Below are 18663 nucleotides of genomic sequence, written 5' to 3'. Positions count from 1 at the left end.
ATGGACATTTGGGGAACATCCCTCTGTGGATCTGTGATAGTTTGTATGTGCTTGGCCTAGTGGGTAGCACAATTAAGAGGTGTGGCCTTGTTGCAGGAGGTGTGTCACTGTGGGCGTGGGCTTTAATATTCTAGTCCTAGCTGCCTGGAAGCCTTCAGATGAAGATGTAGAACCCTCAGGTCCTCCTGCACCATGCCTGCCTGGATGCTGCCATGCTCCTGCCTTGATAAGAATGGACTGAACCTCTGAACCTGGAAGCCAGCCCCTATTAATGTTGTCCTTATAAGAGATGCCTTGGTCGCCGGGCGGTGGTGGCGCACGCCTTTAATCCCAGCACTTGGGAGGCAGAGGCAGGTGGATTTCTGAGTTCGAGGCCAGCCTGGTCTACAGAGTGAGTTCCAGGACAGCCAGGGCTACACAGAGAAACCCTGTCTCGAAAAACCAAAAAAAAAAAAAAAAAAAAAAAAGAAAAGAGATGCCTTGGTCATAATGTCTGTTCACAGCAGTAAAACCCTAAAACAGGGTTTCTTCATCAGTTATGTGGAGGAAGTTATAGGTGCTTTATGGACCATTGTCAAAATCAGGTTTCCTCAGTTCTTGAAGCACTTACAAAAGAGCATAGAAGGGTGTAGTGGGTAGATGCTGGGTTATTATCAACAGCATGAAGACTGGAAATAAAAGAAGTTTCTAGAGTTTTAATTGACCCTTCAAATCGTTCATGCTATATCAAGAAAGAAACATGTATTTTCCTCACTCCTGCCCAAAAACAAAGTTATTTTTCTCTCAATGGTTTATAGGGAAAAATGAGAAATTTGTATTTTAATCTCTTTTACTTTACTTATTTCAGGTGGGGAGCATACACAATATAGGACCATGTGGAGCACGGAGAGCAACTTGCCAGAGTTAGTTGTCTCCTGATCTACCGTGTGATCCCAGAAATTGAACTCAGGTCATCAGGCTTGGCACCCTTAACCCACTAAACCATCTAGTTGGCCCCAGAATTTGTTTGTATTTCAGCCACACTATTTAATATTTGCAAATCCTGAGTCTCCAAGCAATTCGATAAATTTATAAACCCAATTTATAAAACTCAAATTAGCTAGTTTAGAAATCTCCTGTGAAACGTTAGTTTCTACCTGCATTAATATACTTAGCTTTAAGATAGTCTTTCTTTTCTTTTCTCTTTTTTCTTTTCTTTTCTTTTCTCTTTTTTTCTATTCTATTTTCTGAGACAGTGTTTTTCTGTGTAGCCTTGGATGACCTCGAACTAACTTTGTAGACCAGGCTGACCTTGAACTCAGAGATCCACCGGCCTCTGCCTCCCAAGTGCTGGGATTAAAGGCCCAGCAACTTTGAAATATTCTTACGACTACCTCTCTCAGATCAGTACCACAACCTAAAATGATTCATGTATTCATTAAGTTATAATTCATATACCATAAAATTCTCTTATTTGGGTAATCTTTTTAAAGAAGAAAACGTTACTATATATTTAATACTCTTGGTTGGTTGGTTGGTTGGTTTTTTGTTTGTTCAGATGGAATTTCTTGATATAGCTCTGGCCACCCTAGAACTTGCTCTGCAGACCAGGCTGACCTTGAACTCACAGATCCTCCTGCCTCTGCCTCCTGAGTAAAGTGTTGGGATTGACCTGAGCAGTCATCGCCCAGCCTACATTTAATGCTCTTAAAGCTTGTGTGCTTGGGGCCTTTCTTGCATGTCATAGAATTATGAACCCCTTCTTTTCTGAGTACCCACAGAGGGTTCTGACTCTCAGACATTTGATTGCTTGCACAGCAGGGGCGATCATAGGCTCCTTTGTATTTCTCCAAGTACCTTGCTCTGCTGGAACTCCAGTTGCAGGATGATTGCTAAGTACCTGAGGTGTTACATCAGTGATCCAACTTAATCCTCACAAAGCCACAGAAGGAAGTGCTATTGTGATTTTCACAGATGAGGCTAACAACTGTGAGAAGTAAACTAGGCTACTTATAAAACAAGCAAAATCAAGATTCTGGACAAAAGAATCAGCACAGGGTTAGAAAGATGAACTGTGACTTCAGGTGACCCAGAACACAGATATCCTTAGATACACTCCTTAAACTCCTCACTCTCATTAAATGACATAGAGAAATTGAAATAAAAGTTAGAGATCATCCTCCCACCAGCCAGTAGCAGTATTTTACATAAACTCAATTAGCAGCTCGATGTAAATTCTTACAGGTTTACGGATTATGATTTATAATTACATATAAATTTACAATAGTTACTTATCCAAGTGAAATGGTGTTTTAATATATTCTGGAATCCATCATAATTTTACCCGGATTATTTCTACTGAAATCAATGCCTAGCTCCAGATGAGTGATGTTTCACTGTGCAGAAATAGAGCTTAATTCACTCACCAGCAATGTGTGCCTGCCTGTTTCCCTTCTGCCTCGATCACATTACAGATTTTTATGGTATTTATTATTTTATCAGTCATTAGTCTGATATTTCAATATTTGTCATTTTGAACATCCAAATAAAGATGATATCTTTATAAATAAATCATCTTTATAAATAAAGATGATTGTCCAAATTTGAAACTCCTGAGGAAGAGGCAACTTTTCTAGCCAACCACATGCCCTCTTTGGAGTTTGGAAGTAGTGAAGACATTGATCCTCTTGCTGTAACATATACTCCCATTGCAATTAAGCACATTCTTCTTGTCCAAACATATTTCCCCGTGCTTTTTGTTGAGTTCTCTCTTTTGAACATTGGGCTCACAATTGGCAGGTGAGTCAGACAGTTATGGTTCCAATTCCGTGTTTTATGGGTTTTGTACTTGTACGTGTATCTGTGTATATGTGTGTTTCTCATGCTTTTCTTTGTTTTGTTATTATTGTTGCTGTTTTATTTCTTTGTCTTACTTGCTTGTTTGTTTCCTAAAGAGAGAGAGAAACAAGTTATAGAGTTGAAAGACTAGGAAGGGGAGGATCTAGGAGGAGATGAGGGAGAGAAAACTATAATCAAAATATATTGCATTTTTAAAAACCTTGTTTTCAATTAAAAACAAGTATGCACTATGCCCAAAATAACTCCAGTTTTCTAAGGTTTGTATTTTAGACCTTTAAACTGAAAATTAAATATCATATATAATACATTTTACACATCATGTTAGCATATATTCTCTGACTGAAGCTAGATTTCATGGATAACATCCATGAAAAGGTATTCTGGCTGATTTTTTAAAAATCAACCTTGGTTCTTTCTCTTCATGTGTTTATTACAATACTTGTGTGTCCACCATCTAAGACTAGAGGGAGTATTAATAGAAATAGTAGAAGAAAAAAGTAAATCCGTTTTTAAAAAATTACTTATTATCATTGTGTGTACATGTATGTATGTACACACTGGAGTGTGTGTGTGTGTGTGTGTGTGCACCAGCACTTTCTTGGAGGACAGGGGACAACTTAGTGTAATGTCTTCTCTCCTTCCATCTTTATGTGGACCCCAAGGGTTGAACTCAGGACTCCAAGTTTGCGTAAGTGCCTTTGCCCACTAAGCCATCTCACTCAGCCCTATGTTTTAATTTTATATTAGATATTTTATGTATATACATAATATATGTAAGAATTTTCATAGCATCTGTTTTCACAATGCAATGTAGAAAGCAGAAGCTCACTAGAATATTTTCCAGAGGGTACAGGCAGAAGGAGACCAACCTCTTGTGGCTGCTTCTACAGAAGGGATTTAGCTGGAGCCCAGCACAAGTGAAGTCTGATTTTTAGAAAGATATAATTTGGGTTTTCCTTTTATCCCTTTTTGATTTTTTGTAGGTGAGTGGTGGCATACACTTTTAATCTTTTAAGACAGGTGGATCTCTATGAGTTCAAAGCCAACCTGGTCTTCATGGTTAGATCCAAGCCAGCTAGTGAGATCTTGTCTCAGAAAAAGGAGGATGGGGTGGAGGAGAAGAGAAGATGAAGAGGAAGAAGAAGAAGAGGAAGAGGAGGATGAAAAACAGAACAAGAACAGAAAGGAAGAAGGAAGGAAGGAAGGAAGAAAAAAAGACATTTTTTTAGTTAAGATGTATTTGTTCTATGTGCTTTTCAAATGTGAATCATGGCAAATAAAGGCTTAGAACTAAAGAGAGCAGACTCTAGAATCAGAGACATTTGAAGGTGCCTAGTACATTCTCAAACCAGACAAAGACCAAAGTACCACCGATCCCTCTGGGATAGCTATAGCCATCAGCCAGATTCTGCAGAAGGCCAAACACTTACCCATCTTGGAGTGGGTCGGGGGGAATGGGGAGAGCGCCACCTGCCGGGCTGCCAAAGATGCTCCATGCCTGGACCGAACCTCCAGGCAGAGAGAAAAGCATTGTCCTGTGGTTTTCACCACGCCTGCAACAAGCTAAAGCTGTTTAACAGTCATTTAACACTAAATCATGGATTTCTTACAAATGTTTCCTGTTCTCGGATCACAAATGAATTACTGTCCTAGAAGGACGTTTCCCAGAGTTCCAGTGCAAGCTTGTACTCACTATGTGTGAAATACATGTTAATATCAATTTTAATTCATTTTATAAAGAACAGATTCCTGTGCTCGTTATAGTACAAATCACCAACTCATTAATTCTCCTAGTCAGGTGTCAATCCTTGCTGGAAAGTGGCTTGCTAGGTGTCTGACTTTGAGTCTGATTGCTTCAGTGGAAACCTGGGAAGAAGCATTGGTTGGGGAACCTGGAGGACACTTGGAATCAGAGCAGCTGGTATATCAAGGTGAAGAGAGATATCGCAGCACTGGATATATAAAATTTCTTCATATGGTGATTTTAAAATACAGAGTGAGTTTTATCATTGCAGACTGCATCCACCCAACATTTCCCCCAGTAGATTTCTGAATATTTGCACTCAAAAATAGTGTGTGGAGTGGGGAAGAAATGTCCAGCTATTTATAATGTCTGCATAAACAGAAAATACCCAGTCCTAGTTGTTATGACTGAGTAAACCTGATTAAAACTGCCTTCATCCACACTTTGTTAAATTCTTCAGTTTTGATAGTGTACCACTTATTTCCCTTGGGCTACACCTGATAACACTATCTTATCAAATAAGATTCTATTTAATCAGATTGTTTTCCACTTAAAATTTAGTTAAAATCAGCTCATTGCCAGAATAGCATTTGAAGGGGAAAAATGAGTGAGGAATTTCATATTTACATGTGATAATTATGGTAATTTATTCCTAACCCAGACCAATCACGGTCTTGCCCAAGATGATTGCAGTTAAGGAAGACTGGCATCCCTGAGGTTGCTTGCTAAGTGGGTAGGAGATGAATCTTGAGGTGCTAAATGGGTATTTGTCAACCAGAGGGAGAGCCCCTGGTTGAAAGAAAAGAATGTTCCGGTGACATCTCATTAGTTTCAGCTCAGCTTATCCAGTTCTACAAAATGATAAATCTGCCCAAGTTTTTGTTTGTTTCTTTTGTTTTTGTTTCTTTACTTGGATTAAGCAAGTTGGAGGTGGATTTCTGTCCTCCTTCCCATCATGGAGCATTTTGATAAATGTGGGGCTTAAATAATATTTATTTGTGAGATCATTCTAAATCAATAAAAATCATTCTAAAACAATATCATATCCTTATATATGATTAGTTAAAACAGATACAAGTGGTCATCAATTTCTATAACTGACTGGCAGCATGTGACAAGGGTCAGTTCTCACAGTATATGGCCATTTATTCTTCTTAGTAATTCATCATTCTTTATAGTCCACTTGGAAAGTGATTTTCCTTCATCCAAGACATTTGATTGATTATCTACCGCATTATATACCAATACCAGCTTAGAGTTAAAGAGAGCGGGCTCAAATTTGGGCAAGAGAATGAAAATCCTTCTACAAATCATGACCTGTGCACAAGTGCACACATATCACACACACACACTCTCTCTCTCTGTCTCTCTCTCTGTCTCTCTCTCTCTCTCTTTCTCTCTCTCTTACTCCTTTTAAAATTAGATTTTAAAATTGTAATTTTTGAGTTTGAACTAAATCAGATTGGTCTTGATGGCTATGCTTTCCCTGGTATCTCTAAAGTTAGAGCAATATAAGTTCTATATTACTCCTGGAACTGTTAGAAATTACTACTGCAACCGCTATAATAATGTCGATTCAGAGGGCACCTGTGTGGGAAAACTAAGCAAAGTTTCCATACGTATTAGTAAAAGCACCATTAAAAATTAGAACAGCACCATCTCCCAGGTCACCTGTGTTCCCTCGCTGCTGGTGGTGGCATGGTTGTTTCCCCTTGCTTGTTTGTTCTGTTGAAACACATGCACTCTTATCCTAATGATTATGAACAACACCAGGCCTGTGTCCCACAGTCAGCAAAGGTTTGTTGAGTGACTGAATGTTTTACACTAGACTATAGTGAGTGAACATAGCATATTGTGATATAGAATATGGTGATATAGAACATATCACTACATAGAATATATAGATAGAGAATATATGTGATAAATATATTGAATATATAGAATATAAAATATAGTGAATGAATGTTTTACACCGTACTATAGCCTGGCATGACACTTTATTTTTCTGCAGTTGCTCCAGATTCTAAGCTGAAAGGACTATCAGGTACTTCTTTCCAAAACTATGTCGTCCTAATATTGAAGAAATTAAGATGAGAAGTGAAGTGACTGTAAAAACCAGAGTTAGAGCTAACAAATCAGTTAAAGGATACTTAGCACATGCTCTCTCACACACACACAAACACACACAAGCAAACACATACACACTCAAACACACACACACACACACACACACACACACACACACACGGAGATGTTTTGAGAAAGATACCGGAAATCAACTTCAGGACTCTACATGCATGCACATACACACATGTACATAACTGTACACATCTGCATCTACATACATGCAAAACACACATTTGAACATGCACTCACATCAAAAAAAATGATGACGGTGGTGATGGTGATAGTGATGATGATGATGATAAGTGCAGAAGCGAGACAGGAACAAGTTTTGACTTGTTTAATAAAAAGATAAACAGCTAAAGTGTTTCCACTGCAATGAAGAAGGGAGAAAGACAACACGGTATCCTGTCGTGCTCTGTGGGCTGGAAAAGAAGCTGATGTTTTTTTACAGAATGTGTTGAGAGACTGTTAAAAAGATTCTGAGGCAGAGCTGGAGAAGCGGTTCTGTTGCCAGAGTGCTGGTTTGCCATGAGTTGAGCCCTGGATTCAGTCCCCAGCACCACAGAAATGCTGTGGTAGTGCGTGCCTGTAAAGCTGGCACTCAGAAGGTGGAGGGGAGGCAGGAGGACAAAAAGTTCAAGATTATCCTCAGCTGTTAGCAAGCTCTCGGCCACGCTGGGATATATAAGACCGTCTGAAAAAAAAAATTAGTTAATTAAAAAGAGTTTGAGGAGAGGAGCTAAACCTGACGGTAATTCCTGGTTGTCGACGGACTACATCCGGAATCAGAAATGGAGGGCTCACCTGTGATCCAGATCTAGCGGCTAGAAGACTCAGGCTTCTGACCTGGATCTTGACACGGAGATCTTGAGGCACAGTGGTCATGAAAAACTTGGACCAATAAACCATATAATTTGATTTTCATTGTATTTTGTTGTTGCTGTTGTTGTTGCTGTTGTGATGGAGAGCAAAGCCTAGACCTTGGGGGTGCTAAGCAAATGTATTTATTACCATTGAGCTACACCTCTGACCTCTCCTTGTCATTTTAGAAAAATCACTCTGACTACTGAGTAGTGACTACCGAGTAGAAAGAACGGACCAAGAATGAAGGGATGTCCCTGAGTGTCTGCTCTGGGGATGTGGTTGGTGGAGAACAGACATCATGAGACTCACAGAAGGGAAAGCAGCTTTGAGAGGAAGAGTCAGCCAGGAAACTGCAGCTGTGGAGCCAGCTCAGCATCCAGCGCAGAGATGCCAGAAAATCACCTACGGGCCAGACGGCTCGGAACCCCGATGGCCCGGGACCCCGGCTTCTAGGGGAGAGCAAGCAAACTGACGAGAGCCTCTCAGGGACAGGCAGGATAGGATGAAAAGGAACTGAGGGCCGAATGCTGCTTCGCTCTACTTCTAAGGCAAAGAGGACGCTGCTTGAAGGAAGATGCGGAAGGTCGAGGAGGACGAACTTGGTAGAGCAGACATCACACAGAACTGTTTTCAGCATTGTTAAGTGTGCAAGTCTCCGTATTGTATATCCATCAGCACCATTCTCGTGTTCCTCACTGACACAAGCAGAAATCTTGTAATCTCTAAGTAGCGGCCTCCCGTTCCTTCCTCCCTCTCCACAACCACTGCTGACTGGGAGTCTACTCTCTGTCATTGTGAATACGCCTGGTCTAAGCTCCTCAGTGCACAATTTGAATATTTCTCCTTTTCGTTTTCACCTTATTTCTTCTTTAATTAGTTTTTAACTATGTGTGTATAGGTGTAAGTATGTGTACCTCGGTGTGGATGCTGGCAGAGGCCAGAGGAGGGGGGCAGGTCCCCTGGAACTGCAGTTATGGGTGGTTGTAAGCTCCCTGACGTGGGTGCCTGGAACAGAACTCAGATCCTCTGCAAGAACGAGACATGCTCTTAACCTTACTGAATCCTCTCCCCGGCACCACCTTCTCTATCATTTTATTTCATTGATCATAATGTCTTCAGGTGTCATATGTAGCATGTGTCAGAATGTCAGTCCTTGTTATACATCGTGAGATTCTGTTGTTTTGCTTTAAGACAAGATCTCATACAGCCCAGGCTGGCCTCAAACTCATTATGAGGATGACTTTGAACTTACAATCCTCCTGCCTCCATCTCCTGAGTGCTATCTATGTTACAGGTCTGTGCCCCAAAACCTGATTTTTTTTTTTTTTAATGTGGTGCTAGGAACTGAAACCAGAGCTTCACCCATGCTAAAAAGGAACTTTACTACTACATCCAGGTTACATTGTACCTTTCGTGATCAGTCCAGGTGTGGGTATACCAGGACTAAATCCAAGGTTCCAACTACAGGGTTTGATAGGGGAGGAAGAACAGAAGGAAGAAAGGAAGGAAGGATGGAAGGACAGAAGGACGGAAGGAAGGAAGGAAGGACAGAGGGACAAAAGGAGACAAATGAACTGGGAGGCTGGACCTGACAGCTGAGTGCAGGAGCAGAGAGGTTTTAAAAGAGCCGTCGGGCATCTCGGAGTTGGAAACTGCTAGGCAAATATCAGTCTGAGAAGCAGATAGAAAGCTTCATTCACACTGATCGGAAGGTCTGGTGGGCATCAGCTTTGCCTGAACAGTCCAGGGAGACACAGGGTTTCGAAACCTAGGTAAAATATTAAGGCCTAGGTAGAATGTTAAGGCCTAGGTAACTGTTACAAGGGTAGCCTGCCATTTTGTGCTGTTGCTAGGATGTTCTGGGCTTTGATGTTCTTAGAAACCAATCACAACAGAAGCCACTTAGATCTGCTTTGGATAGTTAGCCACAATAAGCTTGGACCCGAACCAACTACCCAGCAGAACTTCCTGCACCTGTGTATAAGATTTGACGGTTGTTGCTATTATAAGCTGTAGGAAAAAAACCAAACTCGCCCGGGGGAGTCTGGCAGCAGGGTCCCGGAGGGCTTTTTCACACCGCTGGCAGAGGGTCCCACATTTACACAGCCGCTGTGGACAGGCCGGCGGCTGTAGTTCAAGGTTCCAAAGGCTGGGAACCTGGCCGCGGCAGGCCCAGGCGACATGTGGAGTCCAGTTTTCCAAAGCTTTTATTGTTCATGGCGTAGTGAGTGGGTGTAGATGGTGCGTGCTCCCCCAAAAGGTCAGGGAGCCTGGCTTTTTATAGGGAGGGGGAAAAGGGGTGGGAATAACTTAATTAGCTAGGCCCCTGGCCTTTAGATAACTCATTAATATTTTAATCTCTGGAAGTGGAGACCTGCTAATCACACCCTCTACCTGCATCCTACGTGATTGATGGTGCAGGTTAAATGGAATTACCTTGTCCAAGGCCTGACAATAAGCTGCCCCTGGGATGGACCTTAGCATAAGAGAGACACTTGTACCAATATAAGAAACTATTTGGAATAAAAGTTTTGTTCTGAGTAGGGGTCAAGTGAAATATTAAATTCTCAAGACCTCCTTGGGAACTAACATCCTTCTTGGCAGAAAGAGACATGTATGTGGTTACCTGACATCCTGGTTGGCAAGTTCAGACATGAATGTTAGACATGGCAAGTCCCCTACCACAATTCCAACCAATGGGAACAGGATAAGTGTACAACAAAAACATGTTCCTAAGAATCCTGATTGGTGGAATAACTTGGCACAGATTTTTGTATATTTCAGACTTTAAAAGCCCTGTAAGATCTTAACATTATGGTTTAGTCCCCAAGCCTGAATTATGGCCCTGATCAGTCATATGCTCAATAAACTATCTTTGTCTGACTGAGATTGGTGTTCATGTGGTTTGTGAGGTGACTCCTGGACTCCAACACAGGTTATACATATAGCATCTGTGTAAATGGTCTCTTGTTTCTTTACTGTCTAAAGAAGAATGGATAGGAGAGGCTAAAGAAACACATCAAGAATAGATCCTCAAGCAAAGGAGGATATGGAAGCTGAGGGTCAGGATCAGTCCAGATGACAGAGGAAGATGCAGGTGGAAGGAGAGAAATCCTAGATTATGTCAAAAGCTAGATTCAGTGCGCATTGTTGAGAAAGGCATCTTCCTTTAGAGGTGCCGAGACTGGAGAAACCATATAGATGAATTCAGGAGAAGTAAGCAACTGGAACTAAAGTAACCAACATCCTGTACATATAAGACCAAGGCCCCCAAATCTTTATGACAGATGAGTCACTGACCTATCATTTCTGACTGCTCCTATGCTCTGATGTTTATGATTCTGAAATGTCAAAAGACATCAGTGCAACCTCCACTCAAAATAAAAAAGCATCCTGGTTGGAAGTAAAAAAGTAATTGTAACACCAGCATGTGGAAGGTTTGTGTAGGAGACACAGGCTCAAGGCTAGTATTACATAGCAAGAACCTGTCTCAAAACAAAATGAGACATTCTGAATGCTTTCAGTTCCTACGGGTGAACGCTGTGTCTATCCACCCAAATGATTGTTATTAAATGTCCGGGACCGTTCTGCCAAATGCTGGAACCCGCACTGCCAAAAGCTTGAGGGCCAAAATTGTTAGAGCCTGCAATGCCCCAAGTTTTGGGGGCTAAATTGTTCCGACTTGTACTGCTGCTCTGGTCCAAGGGTCAGGGTTCAGCAAGAGAGAGTGAGGGCAGACAAGAGGAATGGAGACCAGACAGAGTGTGATTCAGTCCCATTTATTCTCAAGTCTCTCTTCCAAGTCCAAGTCCCAAGTCTCAAGTTCCTAGTCCCTAGTGCCTCCAAGTTCCAAGTTTTCCAGCCCATCTTCTGTCTGCCTCTTGCCTTTTAAAAGTCTCACTTCTTAAGTCACACCTTTAAGTCACGGCTTTAAGTCTCTAAATCACACCTTTAAGTCACACACACCCAAGGGAAAGTGCTGAGTATATAAAACAAGATGTTATCAGAGTGTGCTCAGCTGTTGTAGGCTGTTGAAAACAAGTCTCTTGTCAGGGTATATGGCTCAAGATGGCTGCAAAGATGATAGCCGCCTTCTGTCGGCTCCCCACAATTAAACAAGAAGCTAAGCCTCTCACTAAACAGCATCTACCTACAATAATTTGGCCTTGTAGTAAATACATCGACTAAGATCCTAGATTTTTGGGGGGGTTTAAGAATTATTTATTTATTTTACTTATATGAGTACACTGTAGCTGTCCTCAGACACACCAGAAAAGGGCATCAGATCCCATTACAGATGGTTGTGAGCCACCATGTGGTTGCTGGGAATTGAACTCAGGACCTCTGGAAGAGCAGTCAGTGCTCTTAACTGGTGAGCCATCTCTCCAGCCCAATCCTAGACTTTTGAATTTACTTCTTTTGGTGGAAATATCCAAGAACAGGACCAGCAAGATGGCTCAGTGGATATAGACACTTACCACCAAGCATAAAAACATGTGTTTCATTCCTGTGATGCACAGTGGAAGAAGATAATTGACTCCTGAAAGTTGTCCTCTGACCTCCAAAGTACATGATGGCATAACCCCATCCCCACCTTCCCACACATAATAAATAATTAAATCTAAAGTTTTAAAGCCAAAAATATAAAAAGTTATAGAACAGCATTTCTGAACCTATGGGTTGTAACCCCTGCACATCTGATACAGATATCAGATATCTGCAGTAAAAAAATATCTAAAATCCTGGCCCAGAGTTTCTCCCCTACCTTTGGTTATTGAGTTCCCAGATGAAAGCCTTTATACATATAATATGCCTTAAGCAGCACAATAGCTGGGCAGCTGCTGTTAGAATCTACTTTTGCATTGATAACCCTGAGTTATTGCTTACTATTTTCTATGTTCCATTTGGGCTCTTAACTCCAGTTGGGCAGCCCTCAGGGCCATGTTTTTATGGCTCAGCTAATCCATGGCAACTTCTCCTTTCTCCTCTTCTGCACAGTCTTCCTCCTTGTGGTCGCAAGCCTAAGAAACCTAAACCCCACCTATGTCTTTTCTGCCAACTACTGGCTGTTGGCATCTTTCTTTACTAATCACAATTATCTGGGGGCAGGGTCACTTAGCTAGCTTCTACCTGCAGACTCTCATCTCTGGGGCAACCAGTTTTGGGGACCCCATTAGCATCAGAATACAAACAGCATCAGACCAAACCACTACAGATATCCTACATGTCAGGTGTTTATATTGTAAATCATAACAGAGAAAATTACAGATTATAGTTACAAAGTAGCAACAAAAATAACTGTATGGTTGGGGGTCACCACAACATGAAGACTTGTATTAAAGGGTCACAATGTTAGGAAGTTTGAGATCCATGGTTATAGAGGTTATTTTGCATGATAACTATCTTTATCCTTACAAATATATTGAGGCTTAATTTGAGGTCCAATGTGTGGTTCTCCTGGAAAATTCTCATGCTTTGAGAAGAATGAATAAATGTAATGTGGGAGTGCTCTGTATGTGTCTGTGGTGGTTGATCTCAGTTGTTTATTTGTTTAGGTTGACCTATGCATGGGGGATTGGTAAAGCAAGCTTCCAGATACATATACAAGAGTGTTCACAAAGAGGATTAACTACTGGGAAGGGTTGCCCTGAATATGTGTAACACAATCCAAAGAGGTAGAGGGGGCTAGAAAAATGACTCAGTGGTTAAGAGCACTGACTGCTCTTCCAGAGGTCCTGAGTTCAATTCCCATCAACCACATGGTGGCTCACAACCATCTGTAATGGGATCTGATGCCCTCTTCTGGTGTAGCTGAAGACAGTGACAGTGTACTCATATAAATAAAAAATAAATAAATCTAAAAAAAAAAAAAAAAAAAAAAAAAGAGGTGGAGGGCCAAGATAGGATAGAGGAGAAAACCAACTGGTAAGAGATATTCTTCTCTACTTCCGGGTAGCCTTTGCACTATAATGTTCTGTCTCTCCATGGTTTCATAAACAGCAAATTCTTTTCTTTACTTTTTAAAAAATTGGATATTTTATTTATTTACATTTCCGATGTTATCCCCTTTCCCTATTCCCCTCCCTAGAAACCCCCTATCCCATTCCCCCTCCTCCTTTTTGCTTTTATACCATCTTAACTACTTGCAAGTATTAAGGTCAGTTCTAGGTTAAGGAACTAGCAATACAATGGATGCAAATAGTCAAGGAACAAGCAAGACAGTAAACACAAATAGTCAAAAAATAAGCAAGGCAATAAGCAAAGTTCCGTGAACACTCCCGTGATCACTGTTTCTAAGGGCTTATCAGGATAACCAAAATATCTGAGCCTACTTCCCTGTCCTAGCCAAAAGTCATTTTCATGTCTGAAGCCTACTTCTTTGTTCTAGCCTAAGATTTAGATTCTTGCCTGAAATTACTTCTTTGTTCTAGCCTAATGTCAGAATCCTGCTTGAAGCCCACTTTGTTGTCCTTGGCCCATGTCAGATTCTTGCCAAACAGCCCCAAAAGTTTTCTGCCTTTCCCCCTTTTTTAATTTCATAAACAAGACTGAGCCTGTCTTAGGTTGTTCTGCCAAGAATGCCTTCCTTACCCATCGTGGAATATGAATTATCAAAAGCAATGCACTTATATCTTAGGTTGGTAAGGCTCTGTGCAGAATCTTACCCATCCTTGGCTTGCCAGCCTGTTGACAATGGTGACTGAGAAACTGTATTGGACATATGTTCCTGACCTACCTTTGCTTACCTTGGGACAAGCTGCCTTGCCTCAAGTTTTTAGACCTTGTGGAACCGAGAATCAAAAAGAGAAGTTATAATGACTCTTGTATTTTTCTTAAATTTTACCAGTTATTTGGACTCAATCATTGACTAGTCTAAAAATCAATCCAATATTGGAAATAACAGTATTCATTTGGAAGGCTGGTTCTGAACATTTTCAGAGACATATTTGGAAATTAGCTGCAGTTCTCTACAATGTCATGTTAACAAGAGATAAAGTTGGGACAGGATCTGGGTTTCAAACAACTGATAGTACATGTGTTAAGGCTCTTTTAATTGTCAACTTAAACTTATTTTTGTTTCTTCTACAGTATTTAATGTAAGTTGCATTGATTGTATACTCTCTAATTGTGTTAGTGTGTTGAAACCAGGCTTGTCTGTTATGGAAATCTATCAACCAGCTTTTGTTTTAGTGGCCTGAGTATTACAGAACCTTGGTATTCTGAAAAAAAAAAGCTTGTAAGTACTGGAAGAAGTGAGTCAGGCTTTAAACAGAAGCAAGAGAGTAGTGGGCTTGATTCTTGCTGGTATAACAGCTTTAATTACATTAATTGCTAGCACCACTGCTTCTGTAATTGCTTTGACACAAGGAGTTAAGACAGTTACTTTTGTTAATCATTTAACAAAAAATGAACTAATGTGTTGGATGTACAAGAGGATTTAGATAGGCATTTGGAACAATGGATTGCTGCTCTTTATCTTATTCAAATTATTGGAAGGAGGGTCAGACTTTAAGAGTAAGGAGCCATCTCAAGTGTCATGCCAAATACATTTGGATTCATGTTAGTTCTAAAATTTACAGTGGAAGTCATTATAATTAGGAAAAAGTTTAAAGACACTTGCAGTGTATTTAGCATAATTCTAACACCTCTCTGGATGTTTTAACTTTACATAGTAAGCTTATGAATTTCAAGAATGCTTCTCTACTGAGTGTTGATGTGGTAGATACTGCTGATAAAATTACTCATATCCTGAGGTCAGTATTTCTATTTTGGTCAAGCTTCAAGAATGGCATATATAGCTTGATCATGCTAGCCCTTTTTGTCCTGGGAATACTTTTATTCTTGCCCATCGTGTTAATGCTTGTCTTTAACAACATCAACATGTTGGCAGCCAAAGTACATGTCTTAAAACTGAAAATGGACCCCCAGTAAAATCATCTAGCCAATTACTCCAGTACAAGAGTGTCAAGCAGAATAGATTCAAGGTTTTAGTGTCAAACCATGCCCAGTCAAGGTACAGGATTCTCTGGTTGTATTTAATACTGTTTCTCATTTTCAAACCAGTGTTAGTCTTGAAACAATTTATTCTCTCTAAATACTTCAAAAGTTACTTCTTATTCCAGTAACCTTTGACTTTTTGTCTTTATTTGTTTCTTTTCTTTTCTTTCTTTCTTTCTTTTTTTTTTTTTTTTTTTTTTTTTTGAATCTGCTGAAGACTAGCTTGGATCAGCATTAGTAGGAAATAACAAGCTACAGATTGTTTATTTCACACCTCATGGTACCCTCAATGAGAACGACAGCTTGTAATAACTAAACAAATTCAATTACTAAAAGGTCAGCTTATGACGAGGCCACGCTTACTAGATAATTAGCAGACATGGGTCACCAGCCTGTCTGCCAAAAATACTCTTAATAATGAGATAAGTAACACTTATTAGTATCTATGATGCCTTATCATTCCAGATAGATGCTCTCCCTTAACCTTTACAGGCAGGCCACAAGGTGAGGCTAAGCGTCCTTATTTTCCTGTTTGGGACATTAGGCTGAATGAAGTTAATAACGGTCTCTACCCCAAACTAAGCAGCTAGAAAGCCAGGCAGAGTGGTAATCCCCTGTAACTCTAGCATGTGGGATACTGAGGAAGAAAGATTGTGGTTGGAGGCCAGCCTGAGCTACTTAACAGATAGAGGTTGGGGGCTGTCGAGATGGCTCCGTGCAAACAGGCTCTTACTGCCAGGCCTGATAACCTGTGTCCAATCTCTAGGACCTACATGGTAGATGAAGGGAACCAGCTCCGACAAGCTGTCCTCTGACAATCACACCCACACATATCCCACATCTGCCTCCCCACCAATGAATATATAAATGTGATTTTTTAAAAAACTGCTTAAAGATCAAGGTTTGCCTGGGTTACATAATTAGATCTTGTCTCAAAATAAATAAATAACAATTAAGAAATGACAGAACTCTATATAAACTTGATATTTTTCTGACTTAAAAGTCCATATGCGGCTGAGCCAGTAGTAGCCCTTCTTGCCCCCGGGGCTCGTCGCTCGCTGTAGGCCATGGGGGAGGCTGAGGTGGGCAGCACGGGCACCCCAGGCGACAAGGGCCAAGGCGAGGCAGCCCCAAGCCCTGCTGAGGAGACGGTGGTGTGGAGCCCTGAGGTGAAGGTGTGCCTCTTCCACGCCATGCTGGGACACAAGCCTGTCGGGGTGAATCGACACTTCCACATGATTTGTATCCGTGACAAGTTCAACCAGAATATTGGGCTCCAGGTTCCATCCAAGGTGATCTGGGACCATCTGAGCACTATGTACAACATGCAGACACTGCACCGGTCTGAGATTCTTCCATTCCCAAATCCAGAGAGGAACTTTGTCCTTCCAGATGAGATCATTCAGGAAGCTCGAGAAGGAAAGTGGTCATCGAAGAAGAAATGAAGGAGGAGATGAAGGAGGATGTGGACGCCCACAGTGGGGCTTATGATGTTTTTTCATCTTCAGGGAGCTTGGGGAAAGCATTAGAAAAATCCAGCAAAGACAAAGAGAAGAACTCCTCAGACTGGGGTTGCAAAGGAGGGGCAGACAAGCAGAAGCGCAGGTGGGTCACTGACAAAGTCCTGACTGCCAGCAGCAATCCCTCCAGCCCCAGTGCTGCCAAGAGGTGGTGCACATAGACACCTCAGACACAGGGGGCCACAGAGATGCTCCAGCTGCCTGTCATCAGGTCCCTGGGTGAATGTGGCCAATCAGCAGAGATGTTAGTGGGGCTTCTGCTGTGTCATCAGACTTCCAGAGCACCTGATTGGTCCAAAAGACCAGCAAGACTGGTGTCCACTCTGCTGGATGGCAAAGCCTCTGAGCCAGCCTCTTGCTTTCTTCTGGTTGGTTCCCTTATGCCCACAGTGTGTGAAGAAGAGCAGGTGCATGGGGCCAGAGGACCAAAAGTCAGCAAGCAATAAGACATCACCCTCACTGTCCTCAGAAGCCACACATCCTCCCTGTGTGCCCACTCTTTGCATCTGCCTTTCCTGTAAGACTCCATTGTGCACTGGCATCCAGAGAATGTAGCCACCAGAAGCTTCAGTCAACTGGGTTTACCTGAAGGAAAGGCTGGGAATGAAAGGGGAATGGAGGGCGAGAGAAAACATGGGGCCAAGACAATGTATTCTAATCAAGGCCCAAAGTTTAATATTTTGCTTTCACAAATAAAGGGGAAGCCCCACCCCTAGAACTCCAGTCTCTTTAGCCAGCATAGGTGGGTGAAGGGATAGCAGCCCAGAGGTGTCAAGGCAAGCTCAGCAGGCAGTCCATTCTCCTCAACTCCTGTAGCAGACTGCAGGTTGCCAAGGCCAGCAATGCCTCCTAGGTCCTATTGTTTGTTTGGTCTATCATGGTAAACAGCTCATTCAGGCCTGCTTAAGGCTGGGGGGAGGGCACAGTTCCCCCCCCCCTTAATTTTTTAAGATGGCAGTGCCAATATCTGGATGGGGCACAAAATTTCATCCCATCTAGGGTCTCAAGTGGCCAGGCAACTGTGCCTGGCTTAGGTCGGTGTCTATATTATTCCTATATTACCTGTCTTTGAGGAAAACATACATAGCATATTGATGCTATGTATGTATGCCTCTGCCTTAGGTTTATAGGAGCTCAAGAACACTCTTACCCATCATTGACTAACCTGCCATCATTGGCACACTCTTTAGACCAAGACCACATTCAGACCAAAAGACCTGTGGGCATGCACTAGATGCAGTTCTTCACAGTGATGTGTAACTGCCAGGATGAATAGCTGAGCTTGCTGAGAGCGATCCTGTGTGAGGGCAATCAATCTGCTTAAAATACAAGGTTCAAAGGTTAAAAGCAACATGATTATCCAAGCAATGTAGAAAATAAGGTTTGAAGTGGAAGTGTTCCAGTATCTAATCCAACTGCTAATTAGCAGGGATCAGACACAAGTCTAGCTGCCAGATATATAGTGGGTGGCTTTAAGTAATGATAAAAACCACTCTCCAGTAGTAAGAGTGGAAATTATCTGCCAAGTTAATCAGCTGCTTGATAAAGATTTTGAGCCATCTTCATCATTAG

At 41.6% G+C, this 18663-nt stretch overlaps 1 pseudogene; it reads left to right on the top strand.

The window, feature by feature from the left end:
- The first annotated feature begins 16638 nt into the window (after positions 1–16638).
- LOC117716529 (MRG/MORF4L-binding protein pseudogene) lies at positions 16639–17252 on the top strand (annotated as a pseudogene).
- The last annotated feature ends 1411 nt before the right edge of the window (positions 17253–18663 follow it).

The sequence above is a fragment of the Arvicanthis niloticus genome, chromosome 10 (genome assembly GCF_011762505.2).
Source record: "Arvicanthis niloticus isolate mArvNil1 chromosome 10, mArvNil1.pat.X, whole genome shotgun sequence".
NCBI lineage: Eukaryota > Metazoa > Chordata > Mammalia > Rodentia > Muridae > Arvicanthis > Arvicanthis niloticus.
The sequence above is the reverse complement of the archived record's forward strand: the minus strand, read 5'-3'. Positions and strand labels throughout refer to the sequence as shown.